Source organism: Quercus lobata, chromosome 11 (assembly GCF_001633185.2).
Source record: "Quercus lobata isolate SW786 chromosome 11, ValleyOak3.0 Primary Assembly, whole genome shotgun sequence".
Classification (NCBI taxonomy): Eukaryota; Viridiplantae; Streptophyta; class Magnoliopsida; order Fagales; family Fagaceae; genus Quercus; species Quercus lobata.
In genome coordinates, this window is record NC_044914.1 from 31,083,882 (window position 1) to 31,100,980 (window position 17,099).

The following is a 17,099-nucleotide window of genomic DNA, read 5'->3' on the forward strand; positions in this document are numbered from 1 at the left end:
TTAAGTATGAACGGAATTCGAGACTAAAATTTTTTTCTCTCTTTCTCGGCCTATCTCATCCCGTTTTGGCTAAAAACACAGCCAGAAAGAGGTTTTTTAATTTTTTGAATTTTTTTGCTATTTTTTTCGGAATTTTCTTGCCCGGGTCGAGTATGAACGGAATTCGGGACTAAATTTTTTTTCTCGCTTTCTCGGCCTATCTCATCCCGTTTTGGCTAAAAATAATACCGGAAAGAGGTTTTTTAATTTTTTGACTTCGTTTGCTATTTTTTCGGAATTTGATTGCCCGGGTCGAGTATGAACGGAATTCGGGACTAAACTTTTTTTTTTCTCTTTCTTGGCCTCTCTCAACCCGTTTTGGATAGAAATAATGCCAGTATTAAGTTTTCTAATTTTTTTGAATTTTTTTGCTATTTTTTTTGGAATTTTATTGCCCGGGTCGAGTATGAACGGAATTCGGGACTAAAATTTTTTCTTGCTTTCTTGGCCTATCTCATCCCGTTTTGGCTAAAAAAAATACCGGAAAGAGATTTTTTAATTTTTTGAATTTTTTTGCTATTTTTTCGGAATTTTATTGCCCGGGTCGAGTATGACCGGAATTCGGGACTAAAATTTTTTTCTCACTTTCTCAGCCTATCTCATCTTGTTTTCGCTAAAAATAATACCGGAAAGAGGTTTTTTAATTTTTTGATTTTTTTTGCTGTTTTTTTCAGAATTTTCTTGCCTGTGTTGAGTGTGAACGGAATTCAAAACTAAAACTTTTTTCACTCTTTCTCGGCCTATCTCATCCCGTTTTGGCTAAAAATATAGCTAGAAAGAGGTTTTTTAATTTTTTGAATTTTTTTACTATTTTTTTCGGAATTTTCTTGCCCGGGTCGAGTATGAACGGAATTTGGAAATAAATTTTTTTTCTCACTTTCTTGGCCTATCTCATCACGTTTTGGCTAAAAATAAGGCTGGATAGAGGTTTTTCAATTTTTTGAATTTTTTTGCTTTTTTTTTCAGAATTTTCTTGCCCGGGTCGACTATGAATGGAATTCGGGACTAAAATTTTTTTTTTTCTGGTTTTCTCATCCTATCTCATCCCGTTTTCGCAAAAAATAATACCGGAAAGAGGTTTTTTAATTTTTTGACTTTGTTTGCTATTTTTTCGGAATTTTATTGCCCGGGTCGAGTATGAACGGAATTCGGAACTAACATTTTTTTTTTCTCATTCTTGGCCTCTCTCAACCCTTTTTGGATAGAAAATAATGCCAGTATTAAGTTTTCTAATTTTTTTGCTATTTTTTTTGGAATTTTATTGCCCGGGTCGAGTATGAACGAAATTCGGGATTAAAATTTTTTTCTTACTTTCTCGGCCTATCTCATCCTGTTTTGGCTAAAAATAATACCGGAAAGAGATTTTTTAATTTTTTGAATTTTTTTGCTATTTTTTCGGAATTTTATTGCCCGGGTCGAGTATGACCGGAATTCGGGACTAAAATTTTTTTCTCGCTTTCTCAGCCTATCTCATCCTGTTTTCGCTAAAAATAATACGGAAAAGAGGCTTTTTAATTTTTTGATTTTTTTTGCTATTTTTTTCAGAATTTTCTTGCCTGTGTTGAGTATGAACGGAATTCAAAACTAAAATTTTTTTCACACTTTCTCGGCCTATCTTATCCCATTTTGGCTAAAAATATAGCTAGAAAGAGGTTTTTTAATTTTTTTAATTTTTTTACTATTTTTTTCGGAATTTTCTTGCCCGGGTCGAGTATGAACGGAATTTGGAAATAAATTTTTTTCTCACTTTCTTGGCCTATCTCATCACGTTTTGGCTAAAAATAAGCTTGGATAGAGGTTTTTTAATTTTTTGAATTTTTTGTTTTTTTTTTTTTGGAATTTTCTTGCCCGGGTCGACTATGAACGGAATTCGGGACTAAAATTTTTTTCTCGTTTTCTCATCCTATCTCATCCCGTTTTCGCTAAAAATAATACTGGAAAGAGGTTTTTTAATTTTTTGACTTTGTTTGCTATTTTTTCGGAATTTTATTGCCCGGGTCGAGTATGAACGGAATTCGGGTCTAAAATTTTTTTTTTCTCATTCTTGGCCTCTCTTAACCCTTTTTGGATAGAAAATAATGCCAGTATTAAGTATTCTAATTTTTTTGATTTTTTTTTGCTATTTTTTTTGGAATTTTGTTGCCCGGGTCGAGTATGAACGGAATTCGGGACTAAAATTTTTTTCTCGGTTTCTCAGCCTATCTCATCCCGTTTTCACTAAAAATAATACCGGAAATAGGTTTTTTAATTTTTTGAATTTTTTTGCTATTTTTTTGGGAATTTTCTTGCCCGGGTCAAGTATGAACGAAATTCGGGACTAAAATTTTTTTTTCTCTTTCTTGGCCTCCCTAAACCCGTTTTGGATAGAAATAACGCCAAAATTAACTTTTTAAATTTTTTGAATTTTTTTGATATTTTTTGGAATTTTCTTGCCCGGGTCGACTATGAACGGAATTCGGGACAAAATTTTTTTTCTCTCATTCTTTGCCTCTCTCAACCCTTTCTGCATGGAAATAATGCCGGAATTAAGTTTTTTAATTTTTTGACTTTGTTTCCTATTTTTTTCGGAATTTTATTGCCCGGGTCGAGTATGAACGGAATTCGGGACTAAAATTTTTTTTTTCTTTCTTCGCCTCTCTCAACCCTTTTTCGATAGAAATAATGCCGGTATTAAGTTTTCTAATTTTTTGAATTTTTTTGCTATTTTTTTCGGAATTTTATTGCCGGGGTCGAGTATGAACGGAATTCGGGAGTAAAATTTTTTTCTTGCTTTCTTAGCCTATCTCATCCCGTTTTGGATAAAAATAATATGGGAAAGAGATTTTTTAATTTTTTGAATTTTTTTGCTATTTTTTCGGAATTTTATTGCCTGGGTCGAGTATGAACGGAATTCATGACTAAAATTTTTTTCTCGCTTTCTCAGCCTATCTTATCCCGTTTTGGCTATAAATAATGCCGGAGAGAGGTTTTTTAATTTTTTTAATTTTTTTGCTATTTTTTTCGGAATTTTCTTGTCCGAGTTGAGTATGAACGGAATTCGAGACTAAAGTTTTTTTTTTCTCTTTCTCGGCCTATCTTATCCCGCTTTGGCTTTTTCGGCCTATCTAATCCTGCTTTGGCTAAAAATACAGCTGGAAAGAGGTTTTTTAATTTTTTGACTTTGTTTCCTATTTTTTTCGGAATTTTATTGCCCGGGTCGAGTATGAACGGAATTCGGGACTAAATTTTTTTTTTCTCTTTCTTGGCCTCTCTCAACCCTTTTTCGATAGAAATAATGCCGGTATTAAGTTTTCTAATTTTTTGAATTTTTTTGCTATTTTTTTCGGAATTTTATTGCCCGGGTTGAGTATGAACGGAATTCGGGACTACAATTTTTTTCTTGCTTTCTTAGCCTATCTCATCCCGTTTTGGATAAAAATAATACGGGAAAGAGATTTTTTAATTTTTTGAATTTTTTTGCTATTTTTTCGGAATTTTATTACCTGGGTCGAGTATGAACGGAATTCAGGACTAAAATTTTTTTCTCGCTTTCTCAGCATATCTCATCCCGTTTTGGCTATAAATAATGCCGGAGAGAGGTTTTTTAACTTTTTCAATTTTTTTGCTATTTTTTTCGGAATTTTCTTGCCTGGGTCGAGCATGAATGGAATTCGGGACTATAATTTTTTTTTTTCTCTTTCTTGGCCTCTCTCAACCCTTTTTGGATAGAAATAATGCCAGAATTTAGTTTTTTAATTTTTTGAATTTTTTTGCTATTTTGTTCGGAATTTTCTTGTCTAAGTTGAGTATGAACGGAATTCGAGACTAAAATTTTTTTCTCTCTTTCTCGGCCTATCTCATCCCGTTTTGGCTAAAAATACAGCTAGAAAGAGGTTTTCTAATTTTTTGAATTTTTTTGCTATTTTTTTCGGAATTTTCTTGCCCGGGTCGAGTATGAACGAAATTTGGAAATAAATTTTTTTTCTCACTTTCTTGGCCTATCTCATCACGTTTTGGCTAAAAATAATGCCGGATAGAGGTTTTTCAATTTTTTGAATTTTTTTGCTATTTTTTTCGGAATTTTCTTGTCCGGGTCGACTATAAACGGAATTCGGGACTAAAATTTTTTTCTCGCTTTCTCGTCCTATCTCATACCGTTTTGGCTAAAAATAATACCGGAAAGAGGTTTTTTGAATTTTTTTGCTATTTTTTTCGGAATTTTCTTGCCCGGGTCGAGTATGAATGGAATTTGGAAATAAATTTTTTTTCTCACTTTCTTGGCCTATCTCATCACGTTTTGGCTAAAAATAATGCCGGATAGAGGTTTTTTAATTTTTTGAATTTTTTTGCTTTTTTTTTTTCGGAATTTTCTTGCCCGGGTCGACTATGAACGGAATTCGGGACTAAATTTTTTTTCTCGCTTTCTCGTCCTATCTCATCCCGTTTTCGCTAAAAATAATACCGGAAAGAGGTTTTTTAATTTTTTGACTTTGTTTGCTATTTTTTCGGAATTTTATTGCCTGGGTCGAGTATGAACGAAATTCGGGACTAAATTTTTTTTTTTCTCTTTCTTGGCCTCTCTCAACCCTTTTTGGATAGAAAATAATGCCAGTATTAAGTATTCTAATTTTTTTGCTATTTTTTTTGGAATTTTGTTGCCCGGGTCGAGTATGAACGGAATTCGGGACTAAAATTTTTTTCTCGGTTTCTCAGCCTATCTCATCCCGTTTTCGCTAAAAATAATACCGGAAAGAGGTTTTTTAATTTTTTGAATTTTTTTGCAATTTTTTTGGGAATTTTCTTGCCCGGGTCCAATATGAACGAAATTCGGGACTAAAATTTTTTTCTCTCTTTCTCAGCCTCCCTAAACCCGTTTTGGATAGAAATAACGCCAAAATTAACTTTTTTAATTTTTTGAATTTTTTTGATATTTTTTTGGAATTTTCTTGCCTGGGTTGACTACGAACGGAATACGGGACAAAATTTTTTTTCTCTCTTTCTAGGCCTCTCTATACCCATTCTGCATGGAAATAATGCCGGAATTAAGTTTTTTAATTTTTTTAATTTTTTGAATTTTTTTGCAATTTTTTTCGGAATTTTTTTTCCCGGGTCGAGTATGAACGGAATTCGGGTCTAAAATTTTTTTCCCTCTTTCTCAGCCTATCTCATCCCGTTTTAGCTAAAAATAATCGGAAAGAGGTTTTTCAATTTTTTGACTTTGTTTGCTATTTTTTTCGGAATTTTATTGCCCGGGTCGAGTATGAACGGAATTCGTGACTAAAATTTTTTTTTCTTTTCCTTGTCCTCTCTCAACCCTTTTTGGAAAGAAATAATGCCGGTTTTAAGTTTTCTAATATTTTGAATTTTTTTTGCTATTTTTTTCGGAATTTTATTGCCCGGGTCGAGTATGAACGGAATTCGGGACAAAAATTTTTTTCTCGCTTTCTCGGCCTATCTCATCCCGTTTTGGCTAAAAATAATACCGGAAAGAGGTTTTTTAATTTTTTGAATTTTTTGCTATTTTATTCGGAATTTTCTTGCCCGGGTCAAGTATTAACGGAATTCGTGACTAAAATTTTTTTTTTCTCTTTCTCGGCCTCCCTAAACCTGTTTTGGATAGAAATAACGCCAGAATTAACTTTTTTAATTTTTTGAATTTTTTTGCTATTTTCTTGCCCGGGTCGACTATGAACAGAATTCGGAACTAAATTTTTTTTCTCTCTTTCTTGGTCTCTCTCAACCCTTTCTGGATAGAAATAATGCCGGAATTAAGTTTTTTAGTTTTTTGAATTTTTTTGCAATTTTTTTCGGAATTTTCTTGGCTGGGTCTAGTATGAACTGAATTCGGGTCTAAATTTTTTTTCTCTCTTTCTTGGCCTATCTCATCCCGTTTTGGCTAAAAATAATACCGGAAAGAGGTTTTTTAATTGTTTCACTTTGTTTGCTATTTTTTCGGAATTTTATTGCCCGGCTCGAGTATGAACTGAATTTGGGACTAAAATTTTTTTTTTCTCTTTCTTGGCCTCTATCAACCCTTTTTGGATAGAAATAATGCCAGTGTTAAGTTTTCTAGTTTTTTGAATTTTTTTGCTATTTTTTTTGGAATTTTATTCCCCGGGTCGAGTATGAACGGAATTCGGGACTAAAATTTTTTTCTTGCTTTCTCGGCCTATCTCATCCCGTTTTGGCTAAAAATAATTCCAGAAAGAGATTTTTTAATTTTTTTGCTATTTTTCGGAATTTTATTGCCCGGGTTGAGTATGAACGGAATTCGGGACTAAATTTTTTTTCTCGGTTTCTCAGCCTATCTCATCCCGTTTTCGCTAAAAATAATACCGGAAAGAGGTTTTTTAATTTTTTGAATTTTTTTGCAATTTTTTTGGGAATTTTCTTGCCCGGGTCCAGTATGAACGAAATTCGGGACTAAAATTTTTTTCTCTCTTTCTCGGCCTCCCTAAACCCGTTTTGGATAGAAATAATGCCAAAATTAACTTTTTTAATTTTTTGAATTTTTTTGATATTTTTTTGGAATTTTCTTGCCTGGGTTGACTACGAACGGAATACGGGACAAAATTTTTTTTCTCTCTTTCTTGGCCTCTCTATACCCATTCTGCATGGAAATAATGCCGGAATTAAGTTTTTTAATTTTTTGAATTTTTTTGCAATTTTTTTCGGAATTTTTTTTCCCGGGTCGAGTATGAACGGAATTCGGGTCTAAAATTTTTTTCCCTCTTTCTCAGCCTATCTCATCCCGTTTTATCTAAAAATAATGCCGGAAAGAGGTTTTTTAATTTTTTGACTTTTTTTGCTATTTTTTTCGAAATTTTCTTGCTCGAGTCAAGTATGAACGGAATTCAGGGTAAAATTCTTTTTTTCTCTTTCTTGGCCTCAATCAACCCTTTTTGGATTGGAATAATGCCAGGATTAAGTTTTTTACCGTTTTCAATTTTTTTCCTATTTTTTTCGGAATTTTCTTGCCCGAGTTGAGTATGAACGGAATTCGGGACTAACGTTTTTTTTTCTCTTTCTCGGCCTATCTAATCCCGCTTTGGCTTTCTCGGCCTGTCTAATCCCGCTTTGGCTAAAAATACAGCTGGAAAGAGGTTTTTTAATTTTTTGACTTTGTTTCCTATTTTTTTCGGAATTTTATTGCCCGGGTCGAGTATGAACGGAATTCGGGACTAAAATTTTTTGTTTTTCTTTCTTGGCCTCTCTCAACCCTTTTTCGATAGAAATAATGCCGGTATTAAGTTTTCTAATTTTTTGAATTTTTTTGCTATTTTTTTCGGAATTTTATTGCCCGGGTCGAGTATGAACGGAATTCGGGAGTAAAATTTTTTTCTTGCTTTCTTAGCCTATCTCATCCCGTTTTGGATAAAAATAATACGGGAAAGAGATTTTTTAATTTTTTGAATTTTTTTGCTATTTTTTCAGAATTTTATTGCCTGGGTCGAGTATGAACGGAATTCAGGACTAAAATTTTTTTCTTGCTTTCTCAGCCTATCTTATCCCGTTTTGGCTATAAATAATGCCGGAGAGAGGTTTTTTAATTTTTTGAATTTTTTTGCTATTTTTTTCGGAATTTTCTTGCCCGGGTCGAGTATGAACGGAATTCGGGACTAAATTTTTTTTCTCTCTTTCTTGGCCTCCCTCAACCCTTTCTGGATAGAAATAATGCAGGAATTAAGTTTTTTAATTTTTTCAATTTTTTTGCTATTGTTTTTGGAATTTTCATGCCCGGGTCGAGTATGAACGGAATTCGGGTCTAAATTTTTTTTTATTTTTTATTTCTCAGCCTATTTCATCCGGTTTTGGCTAAAAATAATGGCGGAAAGAGGTTTTTTAATTTTTTTGCTATTTTATTCGAAATTTTCATGCCCAGGTCGAGTATGAACGGAACTCGGGACTAAAGTTTTTTTTTTTCTCTTTCTCGGCCTATCTCATCATGTTTTTTCTAAAAATAATTCCGGAAAGAGGTTTTTCAATTTTTTGAATTTTCTTGATGTTATTTTCGTAATTTTATTACCCGGGTCGACTACGAACGGAAGTCGGGGCTAAATTTTTTTTTTCTCACATTCTCGGCCTATCTCATCTCGTTTTGGCTAAAAATAATGCCTGAGAGAGGTTTTTTAATTTTTTGAATTTTTTTGCTATTTTTTTCGGAATTTTCTTGCCCAGGTCGAGTATGAACGGAATTCGGGACTAAAATTTTTTTTTTCTCTTTCTTGGCCTCTCTCAACCATTTTTGGATAGAAATAATGCTAGAGTTTTTTAATTTTTTGAATTTTTTTGCTATTTTTTTCGGAATTTTCTTGCCTAAGTTGAGTATGAACGGAATTCGAGACTAAAATTTTTTTCTCTCTTTCTCGGCCTATCTCATCCCGTTTTGGTTAAAAATACAGCTAGAAAGAGGTTTTTTAATTTTTTGAATTTTTTTGTTATTTTTTTCGGAATTTTCTTGCCCGGGTCGAGTATGAACAGAATTTGGAAATAAATTTTTTCTCACTTTCTTGGGCTACCTCATCACATTTTGGCTAAAAATAATGCCGGATAGAGGTTTTTTAATTTTTTGAATTTTTTTATTATTTTTTTAGGAATTTTCTTGCCCGGGTCGACTATGAACGGAATTCGGGACTAAAATTTTTTTCTATCTTTCTCGTCCTATCTCATCCCGTTTTCGCTAAAAATAATATCGGAAAGAGGTTTTTTAATTTTTTGACTTTGTTTGCTATTTTTTCGGAATTTTATTGCCTGGGTCGAGTATGAACGGAATTCGGGACTAAATTTTTTTTTTTTCTCTTTCTTGGCCTCTCTCAACCATTTTTGGATAGAAATAATGCCAGAGTTTTTTAATTTTTTGAATTTTTTTGCTATTTTTTTCGGAATTTTCTTGCCTAAGTTGAGTATGAACGGAATTCGAGACTAAATTTTTTTTCTCTCTTTCTCGGCCTATCTCATCCCGTTTTGGCTAAAAACACAGCCAGAAAGAGGTTTTTTAATTTTTTGAATTTTTTTGCTATTTTTTTCGGAATTTTCTTGCCCGGGTCGAGTATGAACGGAATTCGGGACTAAATTTTTTTCTCGCTTTCTCGGCCTATCTCATCCCGTTTTGGCTAAAAATAATACCGGAAAGAGGTTTTTTAATTTTTTGACTTCGTTTGCTATTTTTTCGGAATTTGATTGCCCGGGTCGAGTATGAACGGAATGCGGGACTAAATTTTTTTTTTCTCTTTCTTGGCCTCTCTCAACCCGTTTTGGATAGAAATAATGCCAGTATTAAGTTTTCTAATTTTTTTGAATTTTTTTGCTATTTTTGTTGGAATTTTATTGCCCGGGTCGAGTATGAACGGAATTCGGGACTAAAATTTTTTCTTGCTTTCTCGGCCTATCTCATCCCGTTTTGACTAAAAATAATACCGGAAAGAGATTTTTTAATTTTTTGAATTTTTTTGCTATTTTTTCGGAATTTTATTGCCCGGGTCGAGTATGACCGGAATTCGGGACTAAAATTTTTTTCTCGCTTTCTCAGCCTATCTCATCTTGTTTTCGCTAAAAATAATACCGCAAAGAGGTTTTTTAATTTTTTGATTTTTTTTGCTGTTTTTTTCGGAATTTTCTTGCCTGTGTTGAGTATGAACGGAATTCAAAACTAAAACTTTTTTCACTCTTTCTCGGCCTATCTCATCCCGTTTTGGCTAAAAATATAGCTAGAAAGAGGTTTTTTAATTTTTTGAATTTTTTTACTATTTTTTTCGGAATTTTCTTGCCCGGGTCGAGTATGAACGGAATTTGGAAATAAATTTTTTTTCTCACTTTCTTGGCCTATCTCATCACGTTTTGGCTAAAAATAAGGCTGGATAGAGGTTTTTTAATTTTTTGAATTTTTTTGCTTTTTGTTCTGAATTTTCTTGCCCGGGTCGAGTATGAACGGAATTCGGGACTAAAATTTTTTTCTCGGTTTCTCAGCCTATCTCATCCCGTTTTCACTAAAAATAGTACCGGAAATAGGTTTTTTAATTTTTTGAATTTTTTTGCTATTTTTTTGGGAATTTTCTTGCCCGGGTCAAGTATGAACGAAATTCGGGACTAAAATTTTTTTTTCTCTTTCTCGACCTCCCTAAACCCGTTTTGGATAGAAATAACGCCAAAATTAACTTTTTTAATTTTTTAAATTTTTTTGATATTTTTTGGAATTTTCTTGCCCGGGTCGACTATGAACGGAATTCGGGACAAAATTTTTTTTCTCTCATTCTTTGCCTCTCTCAACCCTTTCTGCATGGAAATAATGCCGGAATTAAGTTTTTTAATTTTTTGAATTTTTTTGCAATTTTTTTCGGAATTTTTTTTCCCGGGTCGAGTATGAACGGAATTCGGGTCTAAAATTTTTTTCCCTCTTTCTCAGCCTATCTCATCCCGTTTTATCTAAAAATAATGCCGGAAAGAGGTTTTTTAATTTTTTGACTTTTTTTGCTATTTTTTTCGAAATTTTCTTGCTCGAGTCAAGTATGAACGGAATTCAGGGTAAAATTATTTTTTTCTCTTTCTTGGCCTCAATCAACCCTTTTTGGATTGGAATAATGCCAGGATTAAGTTTTTTACCGTTTTCAATTTTTTTCCTATTTTTTTCGGAATTTTCTTGCCCGAGTTGAGTATGAACAGAATTCGGGACTAACGTTTTTTTTTCTCTTTCTCGGCCTATCTAATCCCGCTTTGGCTTTCTCGGCCTGTCTAATCCCGCTTTGGCTAAAAATACAGCTGGAAAGAGGTTTTTTAATTTTTTAACTTTGTTTCCTATTTTTTTCGGAATTTTATTGCCCGGGTCGAGTATGAACGGAATTCGGGACTAAAATTTTTTTCTTTCTTTCTTGGCCTCTCTCAACCCTTTTTCGATAGAAATAATGCCGGTATTAAGTTTTCTAATTTTTTGAATTTTTTTGCTATTTTTTTCAGAATTTTATTGCCCGGGTCGAGTATGAACGGAATTCGGGAGTAAAATTTTTTTCTTGCTTTCTTAGCCTATCTCATCCCGTTTTGGATAAAAATAATACGGGAAAGAGATTTTTTAATTTTTTGAATTTTTTTGCTATTTTTTCCGAATTTTATTGCCTGGGTCGAGTATGAACGGAATTCAGGACTAAAATTTTTTTCTCGCTTTCTCAGCCTATCTTATCCCGTTTTGGCTATAAATAATGCCGGAGAGAGGTTTTTTAATTTTTTGAATTTTTTTGCTATTTTTTTCGGAATTTTCTTGCCCGAGTTGAGTATGAACGGAATTCGAGACTAAAGTTTTTTTTTCTCTTTGTCGGCCTATCTAATCCCGCTTTGGCTTTTTCGGCCTGTCTAATCCTGCTTTGGCTAAAAATACAGCTGGAAAGAGGTTTTTTAATTTTTTGACTTTGTTTCCTATTTTTTTCGGAATTTTATTGCCCGGGTCGAGTATGAACGGAATTCGGGACTAAATTTTTTTTTTCTCTTTCTTGGCCTCTCTCAACCCTTTTTCGATAGACATAATGCCGGTATTAAGTTTTCTAATTTTTTGAATTTTTTTGCTATTTTTTTCGGAATTTTATTGCCCGGGTCGAGTATGAACGGAATTCGGGACTACAATTTTTTTCTTGCTTTCTTAGCCTATCTCATCCCGTTTTGGATAAAAATAATACGGGAAAGAGATTTTTTAATTTTTTGAATTTTTTTGCTATTTTTTCGGAATTTTATTACCTGGGTCGAGTATGAACGGAATTCAGGACTAAAATTTTTTTCTCGCTTTCTCAGCCTATCTCATCCCGTTTTGGCTATAAATAATGCCGGAGAGAGGTTTTTTAATTTTTTGAATTTTTTTGCTATTTTTTTCGGAATTTTCTTGCCTGGGTCGAGCATGAATGGAATTCGGGACTATAATTTTTTTTTTCTCTTTCCTGGCCTCTCTCAACCCTTTTTGGATAGAAATAATGCCAGAATTTAGTTTTTTAATTTTTTGAATTTTTTTGCTATTTTGTTCGGAATTTTCTTGTCTAAGTTGAGTATGAACGGAATTCGAGACTAAAATTTTTTTCTCTCTTTCTCGGCCTATCTCATCCCGTTTTGGCTAAAAATACAGCTAGAAAGAGGTTTTTTAATTTTTTGAATTTTTTTGCTATTTTTTTCGGAATTTACTTGCCCGGGTCGAGTATGAACGGAATTTGGAAATAAATTTTTTTTCTCGCTTTCTTGGCCAATCTCATCACGTTTTGGCTAAAAATAGTGCCGGATAGAGGTTTTTCAATTTTTTGAATTTTTTTGCTATTTTTTTCAGAATTTTCTTGTCCGGGTCGACTATAAACGGAATTCGATACTAAAATTTTTTTCTCGCTTTCTCGTCCTATCTCATACCGTTTTGGCTAAAAATAATACCGGAAAGAGGTTTTTTGAATTTTTTTGCTATATTTTTCGGAATTTTCTTGCCCGGGTCGAGTATGAACGGAATTTGGAAATAAATTTTTTTTCTCACTTTCTTGGCCTATCTCATCACGTTTTGGCTAAAAATAATGCCGGATAGAGGTTTTTTAATTTTTTGAATTTTTTTGCTTTTTTTTTTTTTCGGAATTTTCTTGCCCGGGTCGACTATGAACGGAATTCGGGACTAAATTTTTTTTCTCTCTTTCTTGGCCTCTCTATACCCATTCTGCATGGAAATAATGCCGGAATTAAGATTTTTAATTTTTTGAATTTTTTTGCAATTTTTTTCGGAATTTTTTTTCCCGGGTCGAGTATGAACGGAATTCGGGTCTAAAATTTTTTTCCCTCTTACTCAGCCTATCTCATCCCGTTTTAGCTAAAAATAATGTCGGAAAGAGGTTTTTCAATTTTTTGACTTTGTTTGCTATTTTTTTCGGAATTTTATTGCCCGGGTCGAGTATGAACGGAATTCGTGACTAAAATTTTTTTTTCTTTTCCTTGTCCTCTCTCAACCCTTTTTGGAAAGAAATAATGCCGGTTTTAAGTTTTCTAATATTTTGAATTTTTTTTGCTATTTTTTTCGGAATTTTCTTGCCTGGGTTGACTACGAACGGAATACGGGACAAAATTTTTTTCTCTCTTTCTTGGCCTCTCTATACCCATTCTGCATGGAAATAATGCCGGAATTAAGTTTTTTAATTTTTTGCAATTTTTTTCGGAATTTTCTTGCCCGGGTCAAGTATGAACGGAATTTGGGTCTAAATTTTTTTTTCCTCTTTCTCAGCCTATCTCATCCCGTTTTAGCTAAAAATAATGCCGGAAAGAGGTTTTTTAATTTTTTGACAATTTTTGCTATTTTTTTCGGAATTTTCTTGCTCGAGTCAAGTATGAACGGAATTCAGGGTAAAATTTTTTTTTCTCTTTCTTGGCCTCAATCAACCCATTTTGGATAGGAATAATGCCAGAATTATGTTTTTCAATTTTTTGAATGTTTTTCCTATTTTTTTCGGAATTTTCTTGCCCGAGTTGAGTATGAACGGAATTCGAGACTAAAGTTTTTTTTTTCTTTCTCGGCCTATCTAATCCCGCTTTGGCTAAAAATACAGCTGGAAAGAGGTTTTTTAATTTTTTGACTTTGTTTGCTATTTTTTTCGTAATTTTATTGCCCGGGTCGAGTATGAACGGAATTCGTGACTAAAATTTTTTTTTCTTTTCCTTGTCCTCTTCAACCCTTTTTGGAAAGAAATAATGCCGGTTTTAAGTTTTCTAATATTTTGAATTTTTTTTGCTATTTTTTTCGGAATTTTATTGTCCGGGTCGAGTATGAACGGAATTCGGGACTAAAATTTTTTTCTTGCTTTCTCAGCCTATCTAATCCCGTTTTGGCTAAAAATAATATGGGAAAGAGATTTTTTAATTTTTTGAATTTTTTTGCTATTTTTTCAGAATTTTATTGCCTGGGTCGAGTATGAACGGAATTCAGGACTAAAATGTTTTTCTCGCTTTCTCAGCCTATTTCATCCCGTTTTGGCTAAAAATAATACAGGAAAGAGATTTTTTAATTTTTTGAATTTTTTTGCTATTTTTTTTAGAATTTTCTTGCCAGGGTCGAGTATGAACGGAATTCGGGAGTAAAATTTTTTTCTCTCTTTCTCGGCTTCCGTAAACCCGTTTTGGATAGAAATAACTCCATAATTAACTTTTTTAATTTTTTTGCTATTTTTTTTGAATTTTCTTGCCCGGGTCGACTTTGAACGGAATTCGGGACAAAATATTTTTTCTCTCTTTCTTGACCTCTCTCAACCCTTTCTGGATAGAAATAATGCCGGAATTAAGTATTTTAATTTTTTGAATTTTTTTGCAATTTTTTTCGGAATTTTCTTGCCCGGGTTGAGAATGAACAGAATTCGGGTCTAAAATTTTTTTCCCTCTTTCTCACCCTATCTCATCCCGTTTTAGCTAAAAATAATACCGGAAAACGGTGTTTTAATTTTTTGACTTTTTTTGCTATTTTTTTCGAAATTTTATTGCCCGAGTCAAGTACGAACGAAATTCGGGGTAAAATTTTTTTTTTTCTCTTTCTTGGCCTCTCCGAACCCTTTTTGGATAGAAATAATGCCGATATTAAGTTTTTTAATTTTTTAACTTTTTTTGCTATTTTTTTCGGACTTTTCTTACCCGGGTCGAGTATGAATGGAATTCGGGACTAAAATTTTTTTTTCTCTTTCTTAGCCTCTCTCAACCATTTTTGGATAGAAATAATGCAGGTATTAAGTTTTCTAATTTTTTGAATTTTTTTGCTATTTTTTTCGGCATTTTCTAGCCCGGGTCGAGTATGAATGGAATTCGGGACTAAAATTTTTTTTCCCTTTCTTAGCCTCTCTCAACCCTTTTTGGATAGAAATAATGCCGGTATTAAGTTTTCTAATTTTTTGAATTTTTTTGCTATTTTTTTCTGACTTTTATTTCCCTGGTCGAGTATGAACGGAATTCGGGACTAAAATTTTTTACTCACTTTCTCGTCCAATCTCATACCGTTTTCGCTAAAAATAATGCCGGAAAGAGGTTTTTTAATTTTTTTGAATTTTTTTGATATTTTATTCGGAATTTTATTGCCCGGGTCGTGTATGAACGGAATTCGGGACAAAAATTTTTTTCTCGCTTTCTCGGCCAATCTCATCCCGTTTTGGCTAAAAATAATACCGGAAAGAGGTTTTTTAATTTTTTGAATTTTTTGCTATTTTATTCGGAATTTTCTTGCCCGGGTCAAGTATTAACGGAATTCGTGACTAAAATTTTTTTTTTTCTCTTTCTCGGCCTCCCTAAACCCGTTTTGGATAGAAATAACACCAGAATTAACTTTTTTAATTTTTTGAATTTTTTTGCTATTTTCTTGCCCGGGTCAACTATGAACAGAATTCGGGACTAAATTTTTTTTCTCTCTTTCTTGGTCTCTCTCAACCCTTTCTGGATAGAAATAATGCCGGAATTAAGTTTTTTAGTTTTTTGAATTTTTTTGCAATTTTTTTCGGAATTTTCTTGGCCGGGTCTAGTATGAACTGAATTCGGGTCTAAATTTTTTTTCTCTCTTTCTTGGCCTATCTCATCCCGTTTTGGCTAAAAATAATAACGGAAAGAGGTTTTTTAATTGTTTCACATTGTTTGCTATTTTTTCGGAATTTTATTGCCCGGCTCGAGTATGAATTGAATTTGGGACTAAAATTTTTTTTTTCTCTTTCTTGGCCTCTATCAACCCTTATTGGATAGAAATAATGCCAGTGTTAAGTTTTCTAGTTTTTTGAATTTTTTTGCTATTTTTTTTGGAATTTTATTCCCCGGGTCGAGTATGAACGGAATTCGGGACTAAAATTTTTTTCTTGCTTTCTCGGCCTATCTCATCCCGTTTTGGCTAAAAATAATTCCAAAAAGAGATTTTTTAATTTTTTTGCTATTTTTTCGGAATTTTATTGCCCGGGTTGAGTATGAACGGAATTCGGGACTAAAATTTTTTTCTCGGTTTCTCAGCCTATCTCATCCCGTTTTCGCAAAAAATAATACCGGAAAGAGGTTTTTTAATTTTTTGAATTTTTTTCTATTTTTTTTGGAATTTTCTTGCGCAGGTCGAGTATGAACGGAATTCGGGACTAAAATTTTTTTTTCTCTCTTTCTCGGCCTTCCAAAACCCGTTTTGGATAGAAATAACGCCAAAATTAACTTTTTTAATTTTTTGATTTTTTTTTGCCATTTTTTTGGAATTTTCTTGCCCGGGTCGACTATGAACGGAATTCGGGACAAAATTTTTTTTTTCTCTCTTTCTTGGCCTCTCTCAACCCTTTCTGCATAGAAAAAATGCCGAAATTTAGTTTTTTAATTTTTTGAATTTTTTTGCAATTTTTTTCGGAATTTTCTTTCCCGGGTCGAGTATGAACGGAATTCGGGTCTAAATTTTTTTTCCCTCTTTCTCAGCCTATCTCATCCCGTTTTAGCTAAAAATAATGCCGGAAAGAGGTTTTTTAATTTTTTGACTTTTTTTGTTATTTTTTTCGTAATTTTCTTGCCCGAGTCCAGTATGAACGGAAGTCGGGGCAAATTTTTTTTTTTTTTTTTCTCTTTCTTGGCCTCTATCAACCCTTTTTGGATAGGAATCATGCCAGAATTAAGTTTTTTAATTTTTTGAATTTTTTTCCTATTTTTTTCGGAATTTTCTTGCCCGAGTTGAGTATGAACGGAATTCGAGACTAAAGTTTTTTTTTTCTCTTTCTTGGCCTATCTAATCCCGCTTTGGCTAAAAATACTACAGGAAAGAGGTTTTTTAATTTTTTGACTTTGTTTGCTATTTTTTTCGGAATTTTATTGCCCGGGTCGAGTATGAACGGAATTCGTGACTAAATTTTTTTTTTCTTTTCCTTGTCCTCTCTCAACCCTTTTTGGAAAGAAATAATGCCAGTTTTAAGTTTTCTAATATTTTGAATTTTTTTGCTATTTTTTTCGGAATTTTATTGCCCGGGTCGAGTATGAACGGAATTCGGGACTAAAATTTTTTTCTTACTGTTTCAGCCTATCTCATCCTGTTTTGGCTAAAAATAATACTGGAAAGAGGTTTTTTAATTTTTTTAATTTTTTTGATATTTTTTTTGGAATTTTCT